We start from the raw sequence: 11908 nt of genomic DNA, 5'->3' as shown, positions 1-11908 counted from the left end.
AAGAAACACCAGTCAAAAGACAGGAAGAAGATATTTACAGCACATATCATAGACAAAAGGTTAATAATATTCCTACTATAAAGAATTGTCAAGGGATCAAAAACCTGATAGAAAAACTGGGAAAAGAATTGAACAGACAAACTCTCACACAAAGGTATAAAAATGACCCTTAAACATGAAAAAAATGTTGAAACTCACTTCAAGATCAGAAAAATGTAAATTGAAACAATATTGACATAACACTTGTCATTTCTTGGGTTGGTAAATAAGTATGCCACCACAACCCACCAGGCAGGGCTGTGTGGAAACAGGTCCTCTCATACACAGCTGGTAGGAATGCAAACTGATTCAGTCCTTGAGGGGAATTTGTCAGTGTTACTTGTCATGTAATTTGTCAGTGTTACCTGTCATGTAAGAAAAGAGTGTAAGAAAAATAGACATGTGTCTGTTCATTTGTACATAAGGAAAAATAAGCCAGAAACTAATGAATTGCTTATTTACAGAGAGTTGAAAGAAGAGGGAAATGATAACAGGTTATAAAGGATGAAGAGGATGGGATACTTCTGAGTATATCTTTTTGTGTATCTGACTCTTAGAACCATATAATGTTTCTGATTCCCAAATCATGATTAAAATCAACCAGGAGATAAGGGAAATTTAACATGGAACAGAAACTAACAAAACCTATTTCAAATGAAAACCTATTTCAAATAATACAACCACACTAAAGTGGGTGGGGGGAAAAAATTACAGTATTTTCATGGGGTACTATAAAGCAACAGAAAAAAGGAACTGCACACAAATACTGAATGTACTCTAATTAGTCAATTAGTTTTTTCACAGGAGTAGCAGATAGCAATTTTTAAAGTGTTTCATGTGCATATTAGGACTGAGAAAATGAATAAGTATATTATAGACACTGAGAGCATAAGGGCATACTGAAAGGACACAGGAACCAACCTGAGCTCTCAGTGGCCAAATCTTGGACAACTTGAGCAAGAAAAGAAATATTGACAGTAATGGGTTATAATCCATTGAATAAACATCCTTGAGTCCATACACAACAGAATCCCAATTAAATGTAGAAGAAATGGCAAAAATGGGAAAAAAACATCATTAGGCAAATGCCACTGTAAGAATTGTTGCAGACAAGAAACATCTATGTGTGCTAAAATTATTGGATAAACATATGATGAGAAACAGGATTTTGCATGGTCTCAAGGTATTTCCTTACAGGATACAATTACAAAGGGGAAAATATAGTGGAGAAACCTGGCAGACACCACTTAACCAAGTAATCACATTTAATATCACCAGTAATAAGACATACTGACATTGTGCACTTCCCAATATGGTGCACTGATAAAGGATAGTGACACTTCTCTGGTATTGCCCAAAACGTATAATCACAATTTCATCACAAGAAAGATCACACAAACCTAAATTGAGAAACAATACAAAATAACTGGCTAGTCGTCTTCAAAAGCATCAGGGCCATGAACAGTAAGGGAAGACTGACGAACAGTCACAGATTAGAAGAGAATATAGAAATTGTGAGAACTTGGATTGGATGCTGGATTAGAAAAAGGACCAGAAATAGGATTTCACCAGTGTTAATTACTTAGTTTTGATCACTGTGCTCTGTTTTGGTAAGATTAACATTATTGAAAGCTAGGTGAAGGGTATATGGGGACTCTATTATTTTTGCCACTTTGAAGTTTTTTCAAAATAAAAAGTTGTAGAGAAGCAAGAAGAACTACAATCCTGCAGCCTGTGGAACAAAAACCACATTCACAGAAAGGTAGACAAGATGAAAAGGCAGAGGGCTATGTACCAGATGAAGGAACAAGATAAAACCCCAGAAAAACAACTAAATGAAGTGGAGATAGGCAACCTTCCAGAAAAAGAATTCAGAATAATGAGAGTGAAGATGATCCATGACCTTGGAAAAAGAATGGAGGCAAAGATCAAGAAGATGTAAGAAATGTTTAAAAAAGACCTAGAAGAATTAAAGAACAAACAAACAGTGATTAACAGTACAATAACTGAAACGAAAACTACACTAGAAGGAATCAATAGCAGAATAACTGAGGCAGAAGAACACATAAGTGACCGGGAAGACAGAATGGTGGAATTCACTGCTGTGGAACAGAATAAAGAAAAAAGAATGAAAAGAAATGAAAGCCTAAGAAACCTCTGGGACAACATTAAACACAACAACATTACCATTACAGGGGTCCCAGAAGCAGAAGAGAGAGAGAAAGGACCCCAAAAAATATTTCAAGAGATTATAGTCGAAAACTTCCTTAACATGGGAAAGGAAATAACCACCCAAGTTCAGGAAGCGCAGCAAGTCCCATACAGGATAAACCCAAGGAGAAACACGCCGAGACACATAGTAATCAAATTGGCAAAAATTAAAGGCAAAGAAAAATTATTGAAAGCAGCAAGGGAAAAACGACAAGTAACATACAAGGGAACTCCCATAAAGTTAACAGCTGATTTCTCAGCAGAAACTCTACCAGCCAGAAGGGAGTGGCATGATATACTTAAAGTGATGAAAGGGAAAGACCTACAACCAAGATTACTCTACCCATCAAGGATCTCATTCAGATTCCATGGAGAAATCAAAAGCTTTACAGACAAGCAAAAGCTAAGAGAATTCAGCACCACCAAACCAGCTCTACAACAAATGCTAAAGGAACTTCTCTAAGTGGGAAACACAAGAGAAGAAAAGGACCTACAAAAACAAACCCAAAACAATTAAGAAAATGGTCATAGGAACATATATATCGATAATTACCTTAAATGTGAATGGATTAAATGCTCCAACCAAAAGACACAGGCTTGCTGAATGGATACAAAAACAAGACCCATCTATATGCTGTCTACAAGAGACCCACTTCAGACCTAGGGACACATATAGACTGAAAGTGAGGGGATGGAAAAAGATATTCCATGCAAATGGAAATCTAAAGAAAGCTGGAGTAGCTATACTCATATCAGATAAAATAGACTTTAAAATAAAGAATGTTACAAGAGACAAGGAAGGACACTACATAATGATCAAGGGATCAATCCAAGAAGAAGATATAATAATTATAAATATATATGCACCCAACATAGGAGCACCTCAATACTTAAGGCAATTGCTGACAGCTATAAAAGAGGAAATCAACAGTAACACAATAATAGTGGGGGACTTTAACACCTCACTTACACCAATGGACAGATCATCCAAAATGAATATAAATAAGGAAACAGAAGCTTTAAATGACACAATAGACCAGATGGATTTAATTGATATTATAGGACATTCCATCCAAAAACAGCAGATTACACTTTGTTCTCAAGTGTGCATGGAACATTCTCCAGGATAGATCACATCTTGGGTCACAAATCTAGCCTCAGTAAATTTAAGAAAACTGAAATCATATCAAGTATCTTTTCTGACCACAATGCTATGAGATTAGAAATGAATTACAGGGAAAAAACCGTAAAAAACACAGACACATGGAGGCTAAACAATACGTTACTAAATAACCAAGAGATGACTAAAGAAACCAAAGAGGAAATCAAAAAATACCTAGAGGCAAATGACAATGAAAACACGATGATCCAAACAAAACCTATGGGATGCAGCAAAAGCAGTTCTATGAGGGAATTTTATAGCTATACAAGCCTACCTCAAGAAACAAGAAAAATCTCAAATAAACAATCTAACCTTACACCTAAAGGAACCAGAGAAAGAAGAACAAACAAAACCCAAAGTTAGCAGAAGGAAAGAAATCATAAAGATCAGAGCAGAAATAAATGAAATAGAAACAAAGAAAACAATAGCAAAGATCAATAAAACTAAAAGCTGATTCTTTGAGAAGATAAAATTGATAAACCCTTAGCCAGACTCATCAAGAAAAAGAGGGAGAGGACTCAAATCAATAAACTTAGAAATGAAAAAGGAGACGTTACAACAGACACCGCAGAAATACAAAGCATCCTAAGAGACTACTACAAGCAACTCTATGCCAATAAAATGGACAACGTGGAAGAAATGGACAAATTCTTAGAAAGGTATAATCTTCCAAGACTGAACCAGGAAGAAATAGAAAATATGAACAAACCAATCACAAGTAATGTAATTGAAACTGTGATTAAAAATCTTCCAACAAACAAAAGTCCAGGACCAGATGGCTTCACAGGTGAATTCTATCAAACATTTAGAGAAGAGTTAACATCCATCCTTCTCAAACTCTTCCAAAAAATTGCAGACTCATTCCCAAACTCATTCTATGAGGCCACCATCACCCTGATACCAAAACCAGACAAAGATACTACAAAAAAAGAAAATTACAGACCAATATCACTGATGAATATAGATGCAAAAATCCTCAACAAAATACTAGCAAACAGAATCCAACAACACATTAAAAGGATCATACACCATGATCAAGTGGGATTTATCCCAGGGATGCAAGGATTCTTCAATATACACAAATCAATCAATGTGATGTACCATATTAACAAACTGAAGAATAAAAACCATATGATTATCTCAATAGATGCAGAAAAAACTTTTGACAAAATTCAACACCCATTTATGATAAAAACTCTCCAGAAAGTGGGCATAGAGGGAACCTACCTCAACATAATAAAGACCATATATGACAAACCCACAGCAAACATCATTCTCAATGGTGAAAAACTGAAAGCATTTCCTCTAAGACCAGGAACAAGACAAGGATGTCCACTCTCACCACTATTATTCAACATAGTTTTGGAAGTCCTAGCCAAAACTGTCACTGTTTGCGGATGACATGACACTATACATAGAGAATCCTAAAAATGCCACCAGAAAATACTAGAGTTAATCAATGAATTTGGTAAAGTTGCAGGATACAAAATTAATGCACAGAAATCTCTTGCATTCCTGTACACTAATGATGAAAAATCTGAAAGAGAAATTAAAGAAACCCTCCCATTTACCATTGCAACAAAAAGAAAAAAATACCTAGGAATAAACCTACCTAGGGAGACAAAAGACCTGTATGCAGAAAACTATGACACTGATGAAGGAAATTAAAGATGATACCAACAGATAGAGAGATATACCATGTTCTTGGATTGGAAGAATCAATATTGTGAAAATGACTATACTACCCAAAGCAATCTACAGATTCAATGCAATCCCTATCAAATTACCAATGGCATTTTTTATGGAACTAGAACAAAAAAAATCTTAAAATTTGTATGGAGACACAAACGACCCCCCCCCCAATAAATAAATAAATAAATAAAAAGTTGTTAAAATATACTGTTGAAGTTTCTCTATTACAACTGAGAAGTGTTATGAAATAGAAGCTTATCGGGAATAGCAGAGCCTGTGTTAGTGGGTGAAGTCAGGGAGGGTTTTCCTGAGGAAGTGATAACTGAGATCTGACAAATGAGTAGGAATTAAGTAGGTAGAGAGAGGGGGGGAAAGAGTTCAAAGTGGAGGGAATAGCATATGCCGAGGCCCTGCAGTAAGGAGGGGCTGCTTTTTGGAAACTGGACAAAGGCTGGTGCGGCTGGAGGGAAAAGGTACTATTGGTGCCAGAAGAAGCAAGAGAGGTGGGGAAGGACCAGATCACAGGGCCTGTGGTTCACGTGTGAATCTCCCTGACCGGCAAGTCCAACTTCCTAAGTTATGGTCCACCTGAAAATTTTCCCTTAAGAAAATTTTCAGTGCAATTTCATAGCAGTGCAATTTCACTTCCAAGTGGTGTCAGATGCCAGGGAGATGTTCTGCGCTCCCCAGCCCCCCTTTTTATAACCTTAGAGCTCAGATCAGGGAATTGCTTGAGGCACTCCTTCATGGGTTTGAGTCAGGCGCTGTCTGGACATTGTGTGCTAGTCACAAATCTTGTGAATCTTTAGAGAGTTCTCTGTCAGTTTCATTCCCAGGGTCATGGTGGCTTATACGCCACTCATGTCACTTGTGTCCACCTGGTAGCCAACTCTTAATGCCTCAGTTTCTCATGGGCAAATTTTGCTGCCAACCCTACGCAGGGCTTGTGTTGCTTAGCAATCTCAACTCTCTCATTCCTCTTTCTTTCGATGGGTTGTTGAAGATTCGAATTCAGCCTCTCCTTAAAGTGATTTTGTATATCATTCCCCTCAATGTCCCAACCACAGTCCATTTCAGTTATGTTGAGACAGATCATGTTCATGGATCCAAGAAATGCAGTGGGAGATGATTCTGAAGGTTCTGGGGGTCAGGAATCCCCCTATAGCCTCTGTATCCTCCCAGACATCTCTATTCCAACTACCAGGTCCCAGTTTTTGCCAAAGAAGCACATGGCAGCAGAAAATTCAGTATACATTGATGAAACTGGAAAGGCCAATTTGGGTCCTGTCAGTGCTGGCTGCAGTCAGTAAGTGTGTTCTGTACCAGTCGTATGGTGGCTTAGGTTTCCTTGTCTGGTAGCTTACCTCCCTCATCTAATTTTGCATATTGCCCCATTCTGCATTCAAACCTGCCAGGGTTGGCTATCCACCATCTGCAGATTGTTCAATGCCACAAGAAGCAAATATTCTTGCCTTCCTTTTTCCAGAGGTTCTTTTGCAACCCAGGGTCTATTTGTTTCATTGGGTTTGTGATTGCTCCTAAAGTTGCATGCAAAATTTAGTATGTATGCATATATGTGAATTTTATGGAAGGAGGATCCGTGGATTTCAATAGAATCAACAAGGTGTATGACCCCTCCAAAAGTTATAAACCACTGTCTTACATGCATTTTATTGTTATATATTCTATAGTAAGGTTTCCATATATTCCCTAAAGTTTCACCTGCTCCAGGCTCATGGTCTGGGTCCCCAAAGAGCAAAGATCTTATTACTGGCACATAGCTTTCTTATGTAGTGACAAGATGCTCCTCTCCACCGTCCTTTCCTTCATGATGCCATGGCTACTTCACATCCCCTCTGAGAGGTTGTTGCTTGACATCTGACCATCGGTAAATGAATGAAGACGCATTGCAGGATGAGAACTCTGCTAACCCCAGCTGGGATTCCTGTTATTTAAGCCACAGAACCAATCATCAAATAAAAGGTGAGGTTGAAAAGTGATGTTACCTAGAAATACTCATTATACTGTAAATTTACGCTTTGCATACTTTCCTGTATGGGAGTTGTAGTTCACTATAAAATGTTTTTTAAAAGTCGTGCTTCCATTAGAGTGAAACAGATCATTAAAATTTTCCCTCACATGAAGTTTTTTTAGTTATAAAATCAACACAGGGGGCTTCCCTGGTGGCGCAGTGGTTGAGAGTCCACCTGCCGATGCAGGGGACATGGATTCGTGCCCCAGTCCAGGAAGATCCCACATGCCGCAGAGCGGCTGGGCCCGTGAGCCATGGCTGCTGAGCCTGCGCGTCCGGAGCCTGTGCTCCGCAACGGGAGAGTCCACAACAGTGAGGGGCCCGCGTACCGAAAAAAAAAAAAAAAAAAAAAAAATCAACACAGGGACTTCCCTGGTGGTGCAGTGGTTGAGAATCTGCCTGCCAATGCAGGGGACATGTGTTCGATCCCTGGTCTGGGAAGATCCCACACATCGTGGAGCAACTAAGCCCATGCGCCACACTACTGAAGACTGTGCGCTGCAACTACTGAGCCCACGTGCCACAACTACTGAATTTCGCGTGCCTAGAGCCCATGCTCCGCAACAAGAGAAGCCATTGCAGTGAGAAGCCTGCGCACCGCAACAAAGAGTAGCCCCCGCTCATCGCAACTAGAGAAAGCCCGCATGCAGCAACAAAGATCCAACACAGCCAAAAATAAGTAAATAATAAAATCAACACATTATTGTTAAAATTGCAACAACACAGGTAAGCAAAAAAAGAAAAAAACCCATAAAATTTCACTCATAACTGAACCCACTTGGAGAAAATTCCTATAACATTTTACGTTGTGCATATCCTTCAAAACTGTTTGGCTATATGCATATGACTGCTTTTTTAAAAGGAACCAAAATGGCATCATGCTTCACATTCTATTTTTCACAGCTTTGAATTATAATTGTTATATAATAAAACTGTACATACTGTACAATTGAATAAAATTTGACATATATATACACACCTTGGAAACCATCCTGACAATCAAAATAGTGAACATATTATCCAACACTTATGAAAGTTTCCTCATGCCCCTTCTCACCTCTCTCACCTTCAAGCAACCAGATTTGCTTTCTGTCCCTACAGACTAGGTTGCATTTTCTAAACTTTTATATGAATAGAATGATACAGTTTGTACCTGTTTTTTAAAATCTGGATTCTGTCACTCAATATAATTATTTTAAGATTCATCCATGTTATTGTGTGCACCAACAGTTTGATTATCACTGAGTTGTATTCCACTGCTCGGATATACCACAGTTTGTTTATCCATTCACCTGTTGATGGGCATTTTGGTTGTCTCCCATTTTTTGCTACTGTAAATAAAGTTACCACAAACATGTATGTACAAGTCTTTTTTTTTTTTTTTTTTTGGCCACACCACACAGCTTGTGGGATCTTAGTTCCTCAACCAGGGATTGAACCCATGCCCTTGGCAGTGAAAGCTTGAAGTCCTAACCACTGAACCACCAGGGAATTCCCTGTACAAGTCTTTTTATAGGTAGAAAATTCCTTTTCTTTCAGGTAAATATCTTGAGGTAGAATACGTGGATCATATGATAGGTGTGTGTTGAGCTTTTAAAGAAACTACCAAACTGTTTATCAAAGTGGTTTCACCAGGGCTTCCCTGGTGGCTCAGTGGTTGAGAGTCTGCCTGCCAATGCAGGGGGTGTGGATTTGTGCCCCGGTCCAGGAAGATCCCACATGCTGCGGAGCTGCTGGGCCCGTGAGCCATGGCCGCTGAGCCTGCGGGTCTGGAGCCTGTGCTCCGCAACGGGAGAGGCCACAACAGTGAGAGGTCTGCGTACCGCATTAAAAAAAAAAAAAAAAAAAAAAAAGTGGTTTCACCATATTCATCCACAATAGCAGCATATAGGGGTTCCAATTTCTCTACATCCTTGCCAACACCAGTATGGTCAGTCTTTAAAATTTTAGTCATTCTATTAGGTATAGAGTAATATCTCATCGTGGTTTTAATTTGAATTTCCCTAAATACTAATGATGTTGGGACAGCTCTTCATATGCTTATTTACCATCCATATATCTTCTTTGGTGAAGAGTGCATTCATATTTTTTTGCTCGTTAAAAATATAAGTTGTTTTCTAATTGTTGGACTTTGAGAGTTCTTTATGTATTCTGGATATGAGTATCTCATTAGACACAAACTTCACAAAGATTTTCTCCCACTTGGTGACTTTTCCTTCCATCCTCTTACAGTGCCTTTTGAATAATAAATGTTTTAACTTTAATGGAGTCCATTTTAGCAATTTCTTCTGTTATGGATTGTGGTTTAGGTGTTATATCTAAGAAATCTTTGCCTAGTCCAAGGGTCACAACATTTTTCTCCTATATTTTCTTCTAACAGTTTTATAGTTTTAGATTTTACATTTAGGCCTAAGATACATTTTAAATTGATTTTTTTTTGTATATGATGTAAAATATGGATCCAAGTTCTTTTTTTGATGGGGGGGTGGGGAGAGCATAAGGATTTCCAATTTTTGCAGCACAACTGCCTTGAAAAGGTGATTCTCTTTCCACTACCTTGCCTTTGCCTCTGTACCTTTGTCAAAAATAAGTTGCTCACATGTGTGTAGAGTTATTGCTGGACTCTCTATTCTGTCCATTGAATTATGTGTCAATTTTGGCACCAGCACCATGCAGTTTTGATTATGGTAGCTTTGTTATAGTTCTTGAAATCAGATAGCGTTAGCTCTTCAACTATGTTCTTTTCCAAAAAATATTTTGGCATTCTAGGTCCTTTGCATTTCCATGTGAATTTTAGAATCAGCTGGTCAATTTATTTAAAAAAAAAACCTTGCTGAATTTGATGAGGATTGACATCTTAACTATGATGTGTCTTCTGGGCCATGACCAAGGTGTATCTCTCCATTTATTTACATCTTAATTTCTTTTAGCAATATATTATAGTCTTTATTGTACACATGTTTCATATCTTTCAACAGATTTATCCCAAATTATTGCATATTTTTGGTGCTATTGTAAGTGCAAGTGCAATTTCTGATTGTCCCCAGATAGTACAGAGAAACACAACTGAATTTTATACATTGACCTTATATCCTGAAACTTTGTAAAATCAATTAGTAGTAGCTTTTTTGTAGATTCCATTGGATTTTCTACATTGATGATCATATCAACTTCATATAAAGACAGTTTTACTTTTTCCTTTCCATTCTGGATGATTTTATTTCTTTCTGTTGCCTTATTTCACTGTCTAGACATCTGGTACAATACTGAATAGAAGTGGTGAGAATGCACATCTGTATTTTGTTTTTGATCTTCAGTCTTTCCGTATCAGGTATGATGTTAGCTGTAGATTTTTCACAAATGCTTTTTACCAGTTGTAAAAGTTCCCTACTATTCCTAGTTGCCGAGAGTTTTATTCTAGGAATCCTACTATTTCTAGTTGCCAAGAGTCTTATTCTAGGAATAGACATTAGATTTTGCCAAATGCTTTTCTGTATATATTGAGATGATCATATATTTTTCTCTTTTTAGTTTGTTAATATGGTGAATCACATTGATTATATTGATTTGCTAAAATTTTGTTTAGAATTTTTACATCTATGTCCATGAAGGATTTTGGTCTGTAGCTATATTTTCTTGTAATGTCTTTGCCTAGTTTTGGTTCACAGAGTGTTTTAAACCAGCTTTTTTTTTTTTTTTCCCACTGATAAATCACAAATATATTTGCATATCAATAGGTGCATTTTTGCAGTGTTTGGGGGTCATCACAGAATTCTATTCTGGATGAATAATAATTTAACTTAATGTTGGATATTTGTTTCCAACATAAATAATGCATACATTTTTGCAAACATAAAAGATTCTTAGAATAAACTCCCAGAAGTGAAATTGGGTCAGAGGGCTATACATTTTAAAACTTATGTATTATAAAAATTGTCCTTCAGAAAAGCCATAAAAATGTATTCTGCCCTCTGCAGAGTATAAGATTGCTTTTCCAAACCCTTACCAAAACTAAGTATTATTTTTAAAAAGGTCAGTAGTCCTTGCACATGATGAAATCCTTTCCCTCAGACAAACTGCTCATCCCCTTTAGCCTAAATCAGCTCTAAGCGGCCTTAAGATATCCGAGAAGGTGGGGGTCAGATGGGGAGAGAGAGAAAAAGAAAGAGAGAGAGAGGTGATGTCCTTCTCAGTAAGGAGGTCACCATAATGAAAGATTGCTAAGAAATAGGTTTTTAATCCCTTAACCTACTTCCAGTATGCCTGTGTCTCCAGGGCAACAGGGTAACTTGCTGACAGAAAACCCTTCGATTTTCACACATGTGTTAAAGGATAAATTCATTTCTTTTCTTTTCTGTTTTTCTTTTTTTTTTCGCTTTCAGAAAGTCAGAGCTGGAAGAGCCCATAACAGCCAATTAATCCAATCCTTCAATTCACAGAATGGGAAAGTGAGATGGACAGGGAGAGAAACTTGCCCAAGACCCCATAGGATAAAAAAAAAAAAAAAAAAAAAAAAAAAGATCCCATAGGAAATCAGTGTCAGAGCTATTGGTTAGAAAAATTACTGCTAAGTACTATTTTTGTTCTGTGACAGTTCCACTTAGAACCATACCTAAATAGAAACTCCTCTTCCCCCAACATACACTTTTCTAAACCTGATGCTTTAAGGGTAGTTACTTCAGAATAGAGAAAACAACTCCTTTTGCATTTATATTTTTGATTGGTCTCTGTTTCCAGGGATATCATGGGCAAATGGCATCCCTTTTCCCATT

The sequence above is a fragment of the Kogia breviceps genome, chromosome 4, assembly GCF_026419965.1.
Source record: "Kogia breviceps isolate mKogBre1 chromosome 4, mKogBre1 haplotype 1, whole genome shotgun sequence".
NCBI lineage: Eukaryota > Metazoa > Chordata > Mammalia > Artiodactyla > Physeteridae > Kogia > Kogia breviceps.
Note: the sequence above shows the minus strand (reverse complement) of the source record.